Here is a 17411-nt window from a genome sequence, read left to right on the forward strand (position 1 = left end):
CGGTTCCAGACTGTAGCGCCTAGAACCGCACGGCCACTCCGGCCGGCTAATTCATTTTGTCATTATAGTCCTGTGTACCACAATTTGCTTGATTACATGTGTTTGCACGTACTAAAACTAATTATAAATACATGCGCGCGCGAAGTCTGCAGCACCTGCCTGTGCTGGCCATTTGACGTCTCCCACGCCCAGTTACGGCGGTTGCGACGAGACGCGGCACTGTCTGCCGAAGAGAAGGCGGCGCGCGGCGTGAATGAGGGAGGGAGAGAGTCGGGTGTGCACTGTGATGTGCGTCCGCAGCACGCGGTCTAGTGGCTAGCGTTGCCTCTTGATCACGGGGCCACGGGTTCGATTCCCGACCGGGTTGGGGATTTTCTCTGCCCGGAGACTGGATCTTTGCGTTGTCCTTATCATTTCATCATTATTCGTGAAATTGGGGAGGTCGGACTGTGTAAAGATTGAGAATTTGCAGGGCGCTGATAACCGCGAGTAGAGAGCCCCACAAACCAAACATCACCACTGTGATATGCACTAGAACAGAGCAGTATGCGCCGTTCTGACAGAAATTTCACGAATGAATTTACGCCAATATTATAACATTGACCTGACAATTTTTGAGATGAAGTTCAAGTGTCTAAAATGTTGTCATGATATTCCGGGAATGCAGGGCGAGGCGCTTAAATCCGAACAAATGATTTTTTTTAAAGAAAAGCAAATTTATTAACACAAAATACAAATGAAAATCCTTTTACGTATAAATAGTGGTATCTTCGGGGAGTAACATTACTTGATGTTACCCCCTTCAGCTGCAATGACCGCCTCCAATCTTGTCCTGAAGCGATCGCACGCACTCTTCAGAACAGGAACGTCCATATTAGCGAATGCTGCTTCGATAGTGGTGCGTAGAGATGCGACATTAGGGTGTCCGTCTTATTGGTAACTCTTTCGACTACGCTCCAAACATTTAGGTTAGGTTAGGCTAGGTTAGTAGTCGAGGGAGTTCAAATCCGGGCAATTCGTAGGACTGAACTCCTTTAACCAGGACATGTCAACGGTAACCCAGAGCCAGTTTTGGACTAAATGGCTCATATGATCCGGTGCACCGTTCTGTTGAAAGACACTGTCCGACCGAGGCCATAGTTACCATCCACGGTTTCACGACATTCGTCAAAACTTGCAGATAAACTCTTTTTGTGACAAACCCCTTTTCAAATAAATGTGGCGGCATGATATCACCCTCTCTGGGCATAATACCTACGGCATGAACCCCAGACCTCTTCGAAGCATTATACTTGGCCACAATATCGTAAACAGTTGATCTCACGTACCCAAATAATCTTAACTATTTCAGTGGGCGAACGCCCAGCCCGAAGATTTCGATAAACGCGTCTCTTCGGTTGTACACCGCACTCGTCCGTAACATCACGGCCATTTTGAGGTTCTGACAGTCTACTAGATGCCTACGGCTTTCAAGAACGCAAATCGCGATCTCCGGCGGAACTACGATATGGCGGGGAAATTCAAATTGAAATTTGTCCGGATTTAAGCGCCGCACCCTGTAACTTCGGTCGAATTCCTAATTGATATGCAAATGGTATCAGAAGCTGCTGAATAAATAATTAACACTGGTATTTTATATGTAACTACTGAAATGCCTTTTTGTGACGATTCCTACGTCACCAATGGAACGGGTCTCTCGTCCAGTTTTTTTGTTTCCAGTGTGGATAAGATGTCGGCCGGCATACGCCACGACAATGTTTCCCTTTGGCATCAATGCTATCAACATAAAAATAAAATTCGGACACCATAAATGGCAAACAATGAAACACGTGACTGACTACGAAGTAAAAGGTTAAGTAACACACAGATGGAAAAAAATTACAACACCAAGAAAGAAGTAATGTAGAGTACTTAAATATTAGGAGTACAATCTGTCAAGGTAACATATTGAAGTATTTAGCGTTGTAAGATCACAGTTTCACGTAAGCGCGAGAAATCCATTCCAAATGTGGAGTGCTAGTACATTAATAATAACCGGTGTAACTGTTAGACTGTTGAATGCAAGCATGCAAACGGGCATGCATTATGTCGTGCAGGTAACGGATGTCAGTTTGTGGGCTGAAGTTCCATATCAGTTGCACTAGCTCGGTCAACACAGGGACGGTTTATGCTGGTTGTGAATGACGCTGGAGATGTCGGCCGATGATGTTGCATACAAGCTCGACTGGAGACACATCTGGTGATCGAGTACGCCATCGCAACATGACGACACTCTGTACAGCATATTGGTATGTAACAGCGGTATGTGGGCGAACGCTATCCTGTTGGAAAATACCCAAAATGCTGTTCATGAATGGCAGCATAACAGGTCGAATCATCAGATCGGCGTACAAATTTGCAGTCAAGGTCTTGGAATAGCCACGAGAGTGCTCATGCTGTCATATGAAATAGCCCTATTGGGAAGTACGCTCTGCAATGCATTTCGCAATGGTTTGCAACTGTCTTAGTAGATTTATACAGGGTGGTCCATTGATAGTGACCGGGCCAAATATCTCACGAAATGAGCATCAAACTAAAAAACAACAAAGAACGAAACTCGTCTAGCTTGAAGGGGGAAATCAGATAGCGCTGCCATAGGTCAAACAGATATCAACTGCGTTTTTTTTAAATATAGGAACCCCCATTTTTATTACATATTCGTGTAGTACGTAAAGAAATATGACTGTTTTAGTTGGACCACTTTTTTCGCTTTGTGACAGATGGCGCTGTAATAGACACGAACGTATAAGTACGTGGTATCACGTAACATTCCGCCAGTGCGACGGTATTTGCTTCGTGATACATTACCAGTGTTAAAATGGACCGTTTACCAATTGCGGGAAAGGTCGATATCGTGTTGATGTATGGCTATTGTGATCAAAATGCCCAACGGGCGTGTGCTATGTATGCTGCTCGGTATCCTGGACGACATCATCCAAGCGTCCGGACCGTTCGCCGGATAGTTACGTTATTTAAGGAAACAGGAAGTATTCAGCCACATGTGAAACGTCAACCACGACCTGCAACAAATGATGATGTCCAAGTAGGTAGGTGTTTTAGCTGCTGTCGCGGCTAATCCGTACATCAGTAGCAGACAAATTGCGCGAGAATCGGGAATCTCAAAAACGTCGGTGTTGAGAATGGGAATTGCATGGCGACGACTTTGAACGTCATGTACAATTCTGCCACTGGGCACAAGAGAAATTACGGGACGATGACAGATTTTTTGCACGCGTTCTATTCAGCGACGAAGCGTCATTCACCAACAGTGGTAACGTAAACCGGCATAATATGCACTAATGGGCAACGGAAAATACGCGATGGCTGCGACAAGTGGAACATCAGCGACCTTGGCGGGTTAATGTATCGTGCGGCATTATGGGAGGAAGGATAATTGGCCCCCATTTTATCGATGGCAATATAAATGGTGCAATGTATGCTAATTTCCTACGTAATGTTCTACCGATTTCACTACAAGATGTTTCACTGCATGACAGAATGGCGATGTGCTTCCAACACGATGGATGCCCGGCACATTGCTCGGGTGCGGTTGAAGCGGTATTCAATAGCATATTTCATGACAGGTGGATTGGTCGTCGAAGCACCATACTATGGCCCGCACGTTCACCGGATCTGACGTCCCCGGATTTCTTTCTGTGGGGAAAGTTGAAGGATATTTGCTACCGTGATCCACCGACAACGCCTGACAACATGCGCCAGAGCGTTGTCAATGCATGTGCGAACATTACGGAAGGCGAACTACTCGCTGTTGAGAGGAATGTCGTTACACGTATTGCCAAATGCATTGAGGTTGACGGACATCATTTTGGGCATTTATTGCATTAATGCGGTATTTACAGGTAATCACGCTGTAACAGCATGCGTTCTCAGAAATGCAAAGTTCACAAAGGTACATGTATCACATTGGAACAACCAAAATAAAATGTTCAAACGTACCTACGTTCTGTATTTTAATTTAAAATACCTACCTCTTCCAACTGTTCGTATAAAATTGTGAGCCATATGTTTGTGACTATTACAGCGCCATGTATCACAAAGCGAAAAAAGTGGTCCAACTAAAACATTCGTATTTCTTTACGTAATACAGGAATATGTAATAAAAATGGGGGTTCCTATTTCTAAAAACACTGTTGATATCCGTTTGACCTATGGAAGCGCCATCTAGCGGACCAACCACAGCGCCATCTCGTTTCCCCCTGTACATGAAATGTTACGTTATGGAGGCAGAACTGTTCTACAGGCCAAATCATTAATGAAGGGAGGAAGAAGAAAAATAAGAACTGAACTGGCCCTGGTTTCTGTGTTAAAACAACAGAATAACCTCACACGATAGACATTGTGATATCACTGAACGCTAGACTGCACTGCAGAAGCGGAAAAACTTTAGTGTGCCGACAGGGCAGTTGCGTTCTCCTACGGAAGTCCCCTTCCCCAGGAAGGGGATCAGTTTGCATTCAGACTAACTATCTCTTTTGCAGTTAATGCCTGCCTTGTTGCGCAAGCAACCGCGAAGCACAGGAAGTGGAAGAGGGAACGCGAGAGCGCGGTGTACAGTGCAGCTAGCACAGCTCACAGGGACGGTGGCAGCTGCCGGCTGCGGCAGGCTGTGACGCGGGACCGCGGGCGACTGTGTCGGCTGCAGGCGCGCGCCGGACTTCACAGGCACAAAGGGCGTCGGCGGGCGCACCAGAGGGCGCGCCGTCCCCACATTAAGCGCCTTGTCTCACGACGTAGCACTGTGCACCACTCTCCACAACAGCCAAAAGATCTCACTTTATGCTCGGATGTTGCGTATTTGCAGTAACTAAACTTTTCCTGCTGCCAAATTACTTTTCAACATCCACTTCTACACTCTGTGAGCCACCATACGGCGGGTGGTGGTGTATACCTCTGGCACCTCTATCTATGATTGGCAGCAAACTTTCTTATAACTGTAATCTGTCCGATTTTCGGTTGTGGTCACTCCGCGAGACAAGTGGGTGTAATGTTTCTTTCCCGGTTATTCCCGCTACATACTGTCTGGGGATTTCAGTAGTAACCTCATATTTGAAGCACATCGCCTCTCTTGTAGCGTCTGCCGCTGGAGTGTTGACCATCTCCGTGATCCTCTCGCTCCGCCTGAATGATATTATCACGAAGTACGCCGCTCTTCGTTAGATCTTGTCTCTCTTCTATTACTGCATTCCGCTAAGGATCCCAGGCTGATGAACAGTCAAGAATCGGTCGAACAAGTATACCAGTTCTTTCCTGGATGAATTACATCTCTCTAGGATTCTTCCAAGGCAACGGCCTTGCCGCAGTGGCTACACCGGTTCCCCTGAGATCACCGAAGTTAAGCGCTGTCGGGCGTGGTCGGCACTTGGATGGGTGACCATCCAGGCCGCCATGCGCTGTTGCCATTTTTCGGGGTGCACTCAGCCCCGTGATGCTAATTGAGGAGCTACTCGACCGAACAGTAGCGGCTTCGGTCAAGAATACCATCATCACGACCGGGAGAGCGGTGTGCTGACCACACGCCCCTCCTATCCGCATTCTCCACCGAGGATGACACGGCGGTCGGATGGTCGCGATGGGCCACTTGTGGACTGTAGACGGAGTGTTTTTTTAAGATTCATCCAATGCATCTCAGCCCGGCATTGGCTTTTCCTACCATTTATTTCACGTGGTCATTCCACTTGAGCTCGCCATGGATGGTTGCTCCCACTTGTTCTGCAGTCGTTATTGTTTACAGTGGCTTTGTTTTGTCAAGAACATAACCAAATAATAAGGCACCTCTTCGCCTGCATACGCGCAATATGTTCACGTTTATTAACTGCCAGGTCCTGCACCAATTATCGAAACTCGTGGCGTTGCTACGTTCTTACAGACAACCGTATCGTCTGCGAAGAGCCTCATGCAGCTTCTGACGTTATACTTGGTGTAAGAAAAGATGACAGAAACACTTTATGTTACAAAAACATTAAAGGTGCAACGATTGCCCCTAGCGACCCGAATATTGGCTGCAGCGTCAGCCAAACACCACACACAATATACATATACTGAGCGAGGTAGGTAGAACGTGATGACCGCGGTTGGCCGACGCCTCCCACTCCAGCAGCTGAGAAACAAACAAACTGTCCAGATATTCCCTGACGCCCACGGCATAGAGTAGTGGGGTCCCGTCATGGGAACACCATCGCTGCCTGACTGCTGCTGGGATTTCCGGCAGAACTTCAAGAAGATACATACGATAATTTCCTCCACCGAGCGTGTTAGGCAGAAGACACGTCCTGGTCGGTCTTGAACGATACCAGCCGACACATTTGTAGTACGTTCAGTGTCGATGATAGAACACACGGGTTGCCTTAGGATTTTCCAACTCCCAGACATGAATATTGTGGCTGTTGGATATTCCTTCTCTTGTGAAGACAGCCTAGTCAGGAAACAAAAAACACGTTTCAATTCAGTGATGTTTACGTTTTGGTAGATACCATTGGCAGAATTCTCACTCTGCGAGAAGTCATCAGCTGACAGGTGGTGTACTTTCTGACACTTGAATGATGCATGCCCGTCCTCGAAGGAAATTCCACACATTGGCGTTGGGGGTACCTAGTTACTTGTGCTGACACTGTGATTGTTCTCAATCTGCTGTAACACTGCTTCTTCAAATTGACCAGTTCCCACACTGCGAAGTGCACTAGTTTCCCGTCAGTCTGGTGTAATGCATGCTGTTTCATGAAGAAGGCCATCAAGTCCTTCAAATCCGATATGACTCGCTAATCTCCTCCCTGGAAATCGTGCTGCACACAGGTGACTTACTGCTGGAGTGTTGCGTCGTGTCTCCTTATAACTGAGATCCACGTCAGCTAACTCGATTACAGTGTAATCAGTTACGAAGAACCTGCAAACATCAGTAGAAACTTTCATGTAAACACAACATGGCAAACGGAAGTAACATAATTGTTTATCCAGGGATGTGAACACTACTAGTAGTAAGGAAAATATATCCTTTCTAGGAGTAGCATATAATTACGTTGTAGATCAGATTGTAGTGTCAACCTGTTGCATACGCAACTATGAAAACAACTGAAACGTCCTGGCTGATTAAAACTGTGTGCCGGACCGAGACTTTCTTTCAGGAGTGCTACTTCTGCAAGGTTCGCAGGAGAGCTTCTGTAAAGTTTGGAAGGTAGGAGACGAGGTACTGGCAGAAGTAAAGATGTGAGGACGGGGCGTAAGTCGTGCTTGGGTAGCTCAGATGGTAGAGCACTTGCCCGCGAAAGGCAAAGGTCCCGAGTTCGAGTATCGGTCCAGCACACAGTTTTAATCTTCCAGGAAGTTTCATATCGGCGCACACTCCGCTGCAGAGTGAAAATCTCATTCTGGAATCAAAACAACTGTTGACCTTGATCAGACGAAAGTCCAGCGTGAAACCCTTCCAGGACCCTTAGCGAAGCCGAGCGGTTCTAGGCGCTTCTGTCTGGAACCGCGCGACCGCCACGGTCGCAGGTTCGAATCCTGCCTCGGGCATGGATGTGTGTGATGTCCTTAGGTTAGTTAGGTTTAAGTAGTTCTAAATTCTAGGGTACTGATGACCTCAAATGTTGAGTCCCATAGTGCTCAGAGCCATTTGAACCCTTAGCGAGGAAACGATGCACGTGTGATATTAATGTCACACAAAGAAAACGTTTCTTTTTATTTCTCTAATAATTTTACAAATTTGTGTACGTAGTTTTTTTTCAAACTGTACATATTGTAACAGTTACGGTTCTGTCACATTTCCCTGTGGTACTCCTGAAATTACATTTACATCAGTCGATTTTGTTCCGTTAAGACCGATGCGCTGAGTTGCGTCTACAAACAAACCCTGAATTCAGTCACAAATCTGCCCCTCTATTCGGTAAGCTCGTATTTTTTTCATTAAACGAGGATGCGGAATTCCATCTTTCCCTTTAATACTGTACGGAAATTCAGGCCCGTACCCTCCCTTGATAGTTTAATAGTGCTTCAGCACGATTCATCCGATTTGACAGGACTGTATCATCTTTATGGCTCAAGATAGAAACTGGGGGTCAGTATTAATTTGTACATGTGGCCCCCAAGTTTGTCTACAAGAGAACTACCTAATTTTACAAAGGTATATCTTTTATCACGATTCCTATGTGATTACTGATCCTTGTTGTAGGCCCGATGTGTCTTGTCAGTAAACTTTTTTTTATCATTCTGTATAGGAACGCTCTCGCAAGAGTGAGTTGTCACTGCCAAAAATTTACGTATTAAGCAGGAAACATGCAAATGCCAGTAACTATTCAAAATACGTTAATCATCTGGTAAGCCAAATTAAGTACTACCCAGGAAGAAGGAGAGGAAAGACTGACAGATCTGAAAAAGAATTCAAAGTAATTTAGTCTCAGCCTTCCAGTTATTTCAGAAGACATATTACAAACCACATCTTCCGTTAAAATACATACGCAGACGAAATGTATTCTGGTACTGGTACAGAAATGTTCCTGCTGCAGTTTTTTTTCTCGCTGTTACAATTAGTTTCAAGGGCAAAGGAAGAAGTTTATGTTCCTCGCAGTGAGTTGTAAATTTCCGTGCAAATTAGAACACACATCGGACAACCAGAACATTATAACCATCAAGGGAGCTAATCGTTAAGTACTTCTCGAAATACATATGTAAGTAAGGCGTACGAAGTTTGCAAGTTCTCATTTTTAGAAAAAGAAAAGGCAAGAAACATTTCCAAAATTGTAATGAATGTACTACCTGAACATATGATTCGCTGCTTCAATTCGTGTGCAAGATTGGCTACCGAAGTCAGGACGATAATTCTTATTTACAATGTTTTACGGTTTCAGAACTGTGTTATGGTAATACTGCATTTATTATCCCGGTGTGTAAAGCACGTGTAATTTTGCATACGCTACTAGACGACATTATGCTGTGTAAATTGTCTTCAAACAAATAAACAGATCAATTCAAATTACGTCAATAAACGGGAGGGATAGAAAGAGATGAGGCAAGATGTGACTGACCCACTGGCGTGCAGCAAAGACCGTTTACATTTATCAGTACTGATACAGCTCACGCAATGATTGTGCATTTACAGACAGCATTTCTAAAACGAACATAGCCTTGTTAGCCACACATTTCTTTCATGCTTGAAAGTAGTTAGGTTATTGGAAGCAGCAACCAGCACATTATTTCTAAGGAACATTTAGTTACGACAGCAAGTTCACCAGATGCCAGCTTCGTGCCACGGGTGGCTCACGGCTCTCAAGAGTCTGGACTCGATACGACCACGAAAGCTGATGGACTCCCTCACGTTAGGAAGTGGTCACGGAGAGGTATCACCGCGGTGAACCCAATGTCTCCCTTCGTGCCCGTGCATACGCTGCCAATATCAGAGGCATCCGTGTCTTCTGCTTGTCGGACACAGACATCCACCAGCACCTCCTTACGAGCTATGTAGGCCTGCTTCGTAAGTAGCGCCGCGCCGCCTGTCAAACCAGAGAGCGTCCAGCCGCAGGTATGTATCGTTTCACACCGGCAACCACACGAACCGGAAACATACATCTTCCACTTTTAGTTTCGAAGCGTAAGTTAAAAGTCACACCAAGTTTGTATCTGCATTCATGTAGAAGAAATAGACTTCTGAAAATCGGATGAGTCGTTTTGAAGCACCCTGAAATGAAGCTGTAGATTATGTCGCGAGTTTTTAACATTAAACATTAGCTTGACATGCTGAACTTCCAGTGTAACATCACCAACTGACGTATGCAGCAATTCAAACAAGAAGCCTGGCAGAACGAATATTTCACTCTACAGCGAGCAACGTTCTTACCGACTGAGGTACCTAGGCACGACACTCAACCCCTCCTACCAGCCATACTATCAGATAGTCCTGGCCTGGCACACACTTTCACTCTGCCAAGAAGTTTCATGAAACGTGACAAATACAGTCCTGAATGTCAAGAAAATTGTCGGTTTTATGCTGTTAGTTGTGCGTCATAATGGAAAATAATGACACACCGTGCCGCGCTGTCTTACCTGGTTGGACGATTTCTCGCTCGTTGACTTCATAGCCGTACTTTCCCACGAAAGCCTCCGCGCTCCTAGCATTATGAGAACTGCTCACAGTTTTCGTTATGACACCAGAAGCCTACAAGAGAGATGCGATAGGAACCAGACGGGGCTACCGCGGCACAGAAACGTGGCGAGCGGCCGGTCTGCGGCCGCCTTTATACTGACTGCTGCCATTCTTTCAGTTTGTCAACACGGACGTCACTGCGGGCGTCGTGCGGGCCGAGTGGGGCCCTGTACATTGGCCCCCTCGGCGTACTCCGCACTGCCCTTCGCTTGGCAAACCGAGTGCCGGCCTTTGGGAGGGGGGCTGCGCCAAGTTCCCGCTGGCCCCGAAAATATCTCTTAAGGCTACCAAAGTGGTTTCCACAACACCACTATGCGCTCACTATGGTAGCGTTAACTGGCGGCCACGCCAAACTTTAACCATGCATCATATCTCTCTCTCTCTCTCTCTCTCTCTCTCTCTCTCTCTCTCTCTCTCTCCCTCTCCCTCCATCTCCCCCCCCCCCCCACCCAGCCCCTTCCATTCTGATATAACATTATTTTTTGTTTACTCCATCGCTGCTTACCCCGTTTATTTCTTTGCAGACATCAAAACGATTTTACAGTAAAGCAAAATGTTCAATAATTATTTCTGTCGCCACCACGAAGACTCACCAGGTGTCATATTCGTTATGCAATTTCATAACGGGTATTGTTTAACTAGACCGTCGCTATACCATAAGTTTTCATTGGTAAGTGAAATGTATTCGCAGTTGCGAATACAAACAACCATCTGCTGTATAAGGGAACAAAGACAATGAAAATTCGTGCAGGACCGGGACTCGAACCCGACTTTCCCACTTTACGGGGGCGGTTGCCCTGACCGCTTTGGCTACCCGTGTACGACTCACGGCCATACCCAAACTTACATATGTCGCCGTTCTTGCGTCACAACCTGTACTCATACACACATTATATAATTCCCATATAGAGGAGAACATTTAATTGAAAGTCGCTGCTTCATATCGGCGGTTAAATACGATGTTGCAGCGCCTTTGCTGTTAGAAAGGTCTACACAATTTTCCTTCCGACACGCACGCAAGCATGTATGTCCGAAGGAACAATGCATCGTTCTTAAGAACAAAGGCACTGCAGTATCGTATACAGCTATCATTCAAGTTACACCAGCAATGCTTCGACAAATGTCGCACACAACTGGCGGCGTTTTATGCTTTGCCATGGGAATGACGGTGCACAAACTGATTCTTTGGACACGTAATGGTTCATATCTCAAGACAAGTCCTCCAAACAATTGTTGTTAATGTTTCTTAGGTTTACGGACTCATGTTGGTTATTATAGGGGGGTAACGGGCCGAACTAGACAGAGGTCAAAATTGCATTGCTTTCAACAACGTTGCGACCCATTCTTCATGTTTTCATTACCGATCAAGGCAAAGCTGTACAAGCAAAACAACAAACGCAAAACGTACTATTTACTATTGCCTTGCGTTGGCTCACTTAGCGCAACGGAGTCGCTTCATCTAGTAGATAAAAACACGAAACATTGTGTACTGTACCCAGGAACGGTAGGTCTTACGCGACTGTTGTTTGTGAAATTGCGGCTTATGTGTCTATTATTATTTGTGCAAATATTTGTTGATTGCCACGCGAACGTAAAAAAGAAATGAAACAGATCCTTACCGCAGATGTCTGATATTGCTATCGGTTTTGGTAGAATGTTCTATTTAGACAATCCTTCAGTTTTATCCATAACATATGTGAGTGTCCTTTAGTGACAACGATCTTTGACGCCAGGTAACAACACAATTTAAAATAACCAACGTTGGAGTAACAAAATATGTAATTTCTCAACACTGTCACTTCAGATACAATCAACGTACACAGAATCTAAGTGCAGTAAGTTTCAGTGATAATGAATTACAGGACACACAATAAACGTGAACAAACTTCTCACTACTACAAGCATGGAGTAAACAACACACTCGCCGGCCGTAGTGGCCGAGCGGTTCTAGGCGCTACAGTCCGGAACCGCGCGACCGCTACGGTCGCAGGTTCGAATCCTGCCTCGGGCATGGATGTGTGTGATGTCCTTAGGTTAGTTAGGTTTAAGTAGTTCTAAGTTGTAAGGGACTGATGACCTCAATAGTTAAGTCCCATAGTGCTCAGAGCCATTTTAAGCCAAACAACACACTCACAGATTTTACCTTATAAAGAGCAAAAGCTAATATCTACATCAGACAGCTGGTTAATTATTAAAATTTATATAATGCAGACTATGATAAGCTGCTCTTCCTGAAGCATTGTTAACGAAGACAAACAACTACGAATGCAGTGTAGGAACTGGTGCAGTGTCTTAAGATGGCGAGCGTTAGTGCGTTTCATGCTGAACACAATCCAACCCGAATCTCCTCACGACTCCCTTCCAAACTTCTCCACCACTTCACATTTTCAGCGGCCTCTAATCCATTCTTTTCTTTTCTTTTTTCTCCTCCTCCTCCTCCTCCTCCTCCTCATCATCATCATCATCATCATCATCATCGTCGTCGTCGTCGTCGTCGTCGTCGTCGTCGTTTCCCCTTCCGACTTCGCAGTTCCTCTTCCACCTTTCCTTAGTCGGGTTTTAGGGGATTTCCCATGCGCGAGTAGGCAAACGCCGAGTTGGTGTCCTATCTCCGCCTTACATAACAAGAACCACGAACGTTTCTAGAACGAACATACACTGAACGAAGCTTGTATTATTTATAGACAGCCGGCACACATGAAATTCCTCCGCTAACCTCGTGTCACACGGAGTAGGACGTGCTGTAAGTTTACTTGACAGCTCCCTAGCAGGCGGTGCTAATTGCTGGGGTTTTTCCTGCAGGGAGCTTCCCATGTTTCGGGTAAGAGCTCTGGCGCCTTTCTACGCGTATTCTTTCAAGGTCTAGTTTGTATTTATTGAATCGTATTGCCAACTGCTTAATAAAATACAAAAAAATATTCAGTGGAACGACAATATACAGATTTTCACTACGTTTTAAGATTATTTTACAATCTTCACAAAGGCAAAATACTTACAGCTAAAGATTCCTGACATGATACGAACTATAGACACAACATAATATAAAAGAGAAGATGTTCAAATGGTTCAAATGGCTCTGAGCACTATGGGACTCAACTGCTGAGGTCATTAGTCCCCTAGAACTTAGAACTAGTTAAACCTAACTAACCTAAGGACATCACAAACATCCATGCCCGAGGCAGGATTCGAACCTGCGACCGTAGCGGTCTTGCGGTTCCAGACTGCAGCGCCTTTAACCGCACGGCCACTTCGGCCGGCAAAAGAGAAGATGTAGAGACCGGAAAACATACACGTGAATATCAAAGTGTTTATTGAACCAATGATAGCACACCAAATTTTATAAAAACATTTGACTATCTCGCATAAAATCAGAAAGGGCTTTGTTTATTTGTGCACCTTCTTAGCACAAGAAAAAGAAACAAGAGCACTTTTATTGTGCAGTGGGCGGTTTTACTGTACTTGGAAGAAACTGCTGGAAACCAGAAAGTGGTTTCTGTTTCCTTATTTTTTCTCCTGAGCGACTCAGAAAGTATTATCCTTTATCCCTATCTTATGTAACTGTAATGGGGCTGATCCACAGTTTGTATGCATTCTTACAGGGACAGTTATGCGCTGCCGTTTCGCCTGCAATGTTCGTAAACAGGGATGTTTCTAATTAGTGGTTTGGTATTGACCTTTATGGCAGACTGAAAGGCTGACCCCCCCCTTTCCACCCTCCCCCTCAGCCAGTTCCCGTACACATATTTTGAAATCGCAGTAGGTCAGACTTACGTCCCTTAGAGAGCCAGATACACCGGCCTCCTCCGCCAACCGTTCGACCTAATTGTTGTAACGCAATCATGTACCGTGTAAGACTCTTTTAGTGCTACGTCCACTGGCCAGTGAGGCGTCCTGTCACCGTCTGACGTCACGTACTGAAAGCTCGGCTGCGCTGAAATAATGCGTGGCTGGCACGTATACACACAGTGCCTTTTAACTGCCGCGAATGGTTCAAAACTCGGAAAAGAAATCGTTACTGCTTTGACTGATGTGCGGAGAGAAAAGCTGGGTTTATATTCTGCCAAAACTGACAGTTATTAAAATAAGTAACTGCATGCTGGGGCTTTGCTAAGAGGCCTCAAGTGCTATCGGACTATAAGATCCAATACATTACCAAATACATCTTCTAACCTACTAAAATAACGTTAAACGCGTTACAGTCATTGTCAAAAATACCTCGAAAGTCAAATCGTAACGAAATGACTCAAAGCAGCGATTAAAATTAAAAAACGAAAACGTTCATTGGAAAGCTATCATCAATTCTCTCTGATGCACTGTAGACATTCTCGCGGCCTCTTTCCTCTTCATCCACATTTTGCAACACGCATTCGTCCTTTTCCTTCGCTCATGAGCCCCCGCCTCTGCGTCGCTCGGCACCAAATTGGTTAAACAACGCTAGTCGATTCTAAAAGTCGGCACTTGAAACAAAGCTTTTTCCAGCCACCAAACAATGGCTGTTTGCCTTAGATATCGCAACCACAGCTTCAGCACGTTAGCAGGCAAGCAACGCCGCTGCTTGCTAGCCAACAGTTTGCGCGCCTTCGAGCAAGCTCGCTCCGTGTCACAGGAGCTTTACGTTCACAGACGACTGTGGCAACAGCCTGGAGATCCGCCCACAAAGTTAAAAATATTCAACTGCCAAACAATGAAATAAATAACAAAAGAACCACTGGAGAATTGCTATGAAGAAGATACATTCGCTACTATCAAAGTAAATATTTACACTTAATATTTATCGTGGCTCTCCGGGGTAAAACCAATAACACATAGGACACTCAACGAAAATCTGGTTGGCATACTTCGACTCCAATCAGCGTTCAAGCCCTTCAAATTTAAAAAAAAATTCTAATAAGTATAAGGTTAATTTTTCTGTCCCAGTCGCACATTATTTTTTATACACGATGAGTCGTGGCGTTTTGCTGGCGCGCCAACGTATTTTCAAGTACCTCGCTTTCGCGCTCTTATCTTTGCTTGTGGCGCGTACTCAGTCTTGGCTGCCTTATCTTTGACGGAAGAGTTAACTGGAGGCTCTCGAAAAGGATGTGGACAGTTGGCGTTCGATGTTACCTGAGGCCGGAGTGCGCTTGGAGTGGAGCGGGAACCGACCACGTGTATGGGGGCTGCTTGGTGGAGAGCCTTTCCTGTCGCCTGCGAGGAGGCTTGTTGCTGCCTTGGGCTCCGTGCTGCAAGTTCCGGACACGGCTGTCTACGGTCGTCCGCTGCCTGAATGCCGCCTGCTGTACCCGACGCATGCCATATCGGCCGTCCAGCGGAAAGTTAAGTGAGAATGTACTTAGGGCATGTGTGTGAAGGTGTTGAGGGCTGCTACCTCACTTATGGTAACTGTAAGCGCACGGGTGTTACCATGGAAGTAAAGGTGGGCCTATAAAACGTTCATGGTGTTTAAGACAGGTGTTGAATATTAATATAACGCACGAGCGTGCCTCTTCCAGCTCATGGGAAATTGCTGTTTGATGTAATACGTAATCTGCTGCAAGGCCGTAATCTGTTTATCAAGTATATTGTATTCTGAGTGTAGGGAGCCCCAGTAAAACTTATAATGAAATTTTCAGAATTGTGCTCGTTATGGTTTTCACTGAACAGTGGGGCACAAGAGTTCACGTAGTTTAATTGTGACTAAGACTGGAGTGCCCGCTGGCCTTGCTAGTAATTTTAAGTTTTTTTAAAATCTCTTAATAGCAGGCAATTTTCCTTAAGTTTATTGATAAGATTTGCGTTGTTGGTTATACCTTGCCCTTGTAGTTCATTCGTAGTGGGACAAAGGCAGAGTGCCGTTTTATTAGTGAATAATTTAACCTGTTATTTAATATCTTTTGCTAGTTATTTATATTGTCCCTGCGGACATGTTCTGTGCGTTTGTTAAATGTTACAGCTGGCTGACTGGTGTTTTGGAGTAAGCGCTACCTTTCCACCTATGGGTACCGGGGCTGTGAAATCCAGGGTAGCGGGAGGTGACTCCGGGTCGAAGCTCGAGAAGCGGGTCTTGGAGAAGCCAAGGCTGAAGCCGGCAGTTCGTAAAGTTAAGTTTTCGTTCTGCCTTCGAGCGACCTGGCGTCACTCCTCGCTAATTAATTTTGTTGCTAATTATGTTCACTTGGGTATTTATTATATTTATTAAACTTAGTCTGAAGAGCAACATACAATTGTAAATTTATTTAAACCGTCAGGCGCATAATTGTTAGCGGTTCTAAAATTTTCTTATATGTGACATAGACCTTGTTTCATAAAAGACATTGATAGCAGATTCACTAAATTTTGGTGTCTTACTATTCTTATTACCTAAAGTAATCAGGATACAGATATTATTGTTTTAAAGGAATTTGTTTATATAATTGTTAAATAAAACGAGCGATACCAAAAGGGATCCAGTCCTTTCTATTTGTTTCCCTATTCCCAAGTAGAATAACGTCTCATACGACTACTTTCGATCTCTCTGGATGATCTCCAGATCCATGTAGTTGCGTAAGCAACCCGTCGTATCTGTATCAGAATCACATACAGAATACTCTTACCGATTATTTTGAACTTTAGAGTATCTATAACGCAATAGGAACAATGTATACTTGAAAAATACAGAAACAGCACAGCCCAACACTCCTCTCTCGGCAGTAAAGTGTTATAGCACGAGAAGGAGAAACAAAAGTAACTTGGGGTACATTATGCTGAGTCTTCCATTAAATCGTTCCCAGCTCGAAAAAAAGACACACTGATTACAGCATTCCTCCATAGAATTCTTATACCTTTGATTCCACATGCCTTTTCCTAGTCCGCGTAAAGGCGATCAATGAACAAAGACTTCCACAAGTATCCGTAAGAAAGGGCAAGCGTTCTGTTGTTTCGTCATTTCACTGATCATCATCTACATAAAATCTTCTTCAATAAAATTCTTCAGGGTATCAGACCGCATCGTCATAATTTTAAAATGCGCCAACGTTTCGGCCAGCGTTGCAGCTAGCCCTGATGAAGGCTAGCTGCAACGCTGGCCGAAACGTTGGCGCATTTTAAAATTATGACGATGCGGTCTGATACCCTGAAGAATTTTATTGAAGAAGACAACGGCCGCGGAAGCCTACGCTTATACATAAAATCTTATTTCATTAATCATCATCTACATAAAATCAGCAAGTAGTTGTATAATGTAACATGAAATTCACTTCGC

General features: G+C 44.8%; 1 protein-coding gene and 1 pseudogene across 1 annotated transcript in view; one reads left to right on the forward strand and one right to left on the reverse strand.

Annotated features, from left to right (window-relative positions):
• LOC124595156 (probable ribonuclease ZC3H12D) overlaps window positions 1–17411 on the reverse strand; it is a 580746-nt gene that overhangs the window by 326452 nt on the left and 236883 nt on the right. The window lies entirely within an intron of this gene.
• Window positions 5342–5459, forward strand: LOC124596822 (annotated as a pseudogene).

This window comes from Schistocerca americana, chromosome 2 (genome assembly GCF_021461395.2).
Source record: "Schistocerca americana isolate TAMUIC-IGC-003095 chromosome 2, iqSchAmer2.1, whole genome shotgun sequence".
Classification (NCBI taxonomy): Eukaryota; Metazoa; Arthropoda; class Insecta; order Orthoptera; family Acrididae; genus Schistocerca; species Schistocerca americana.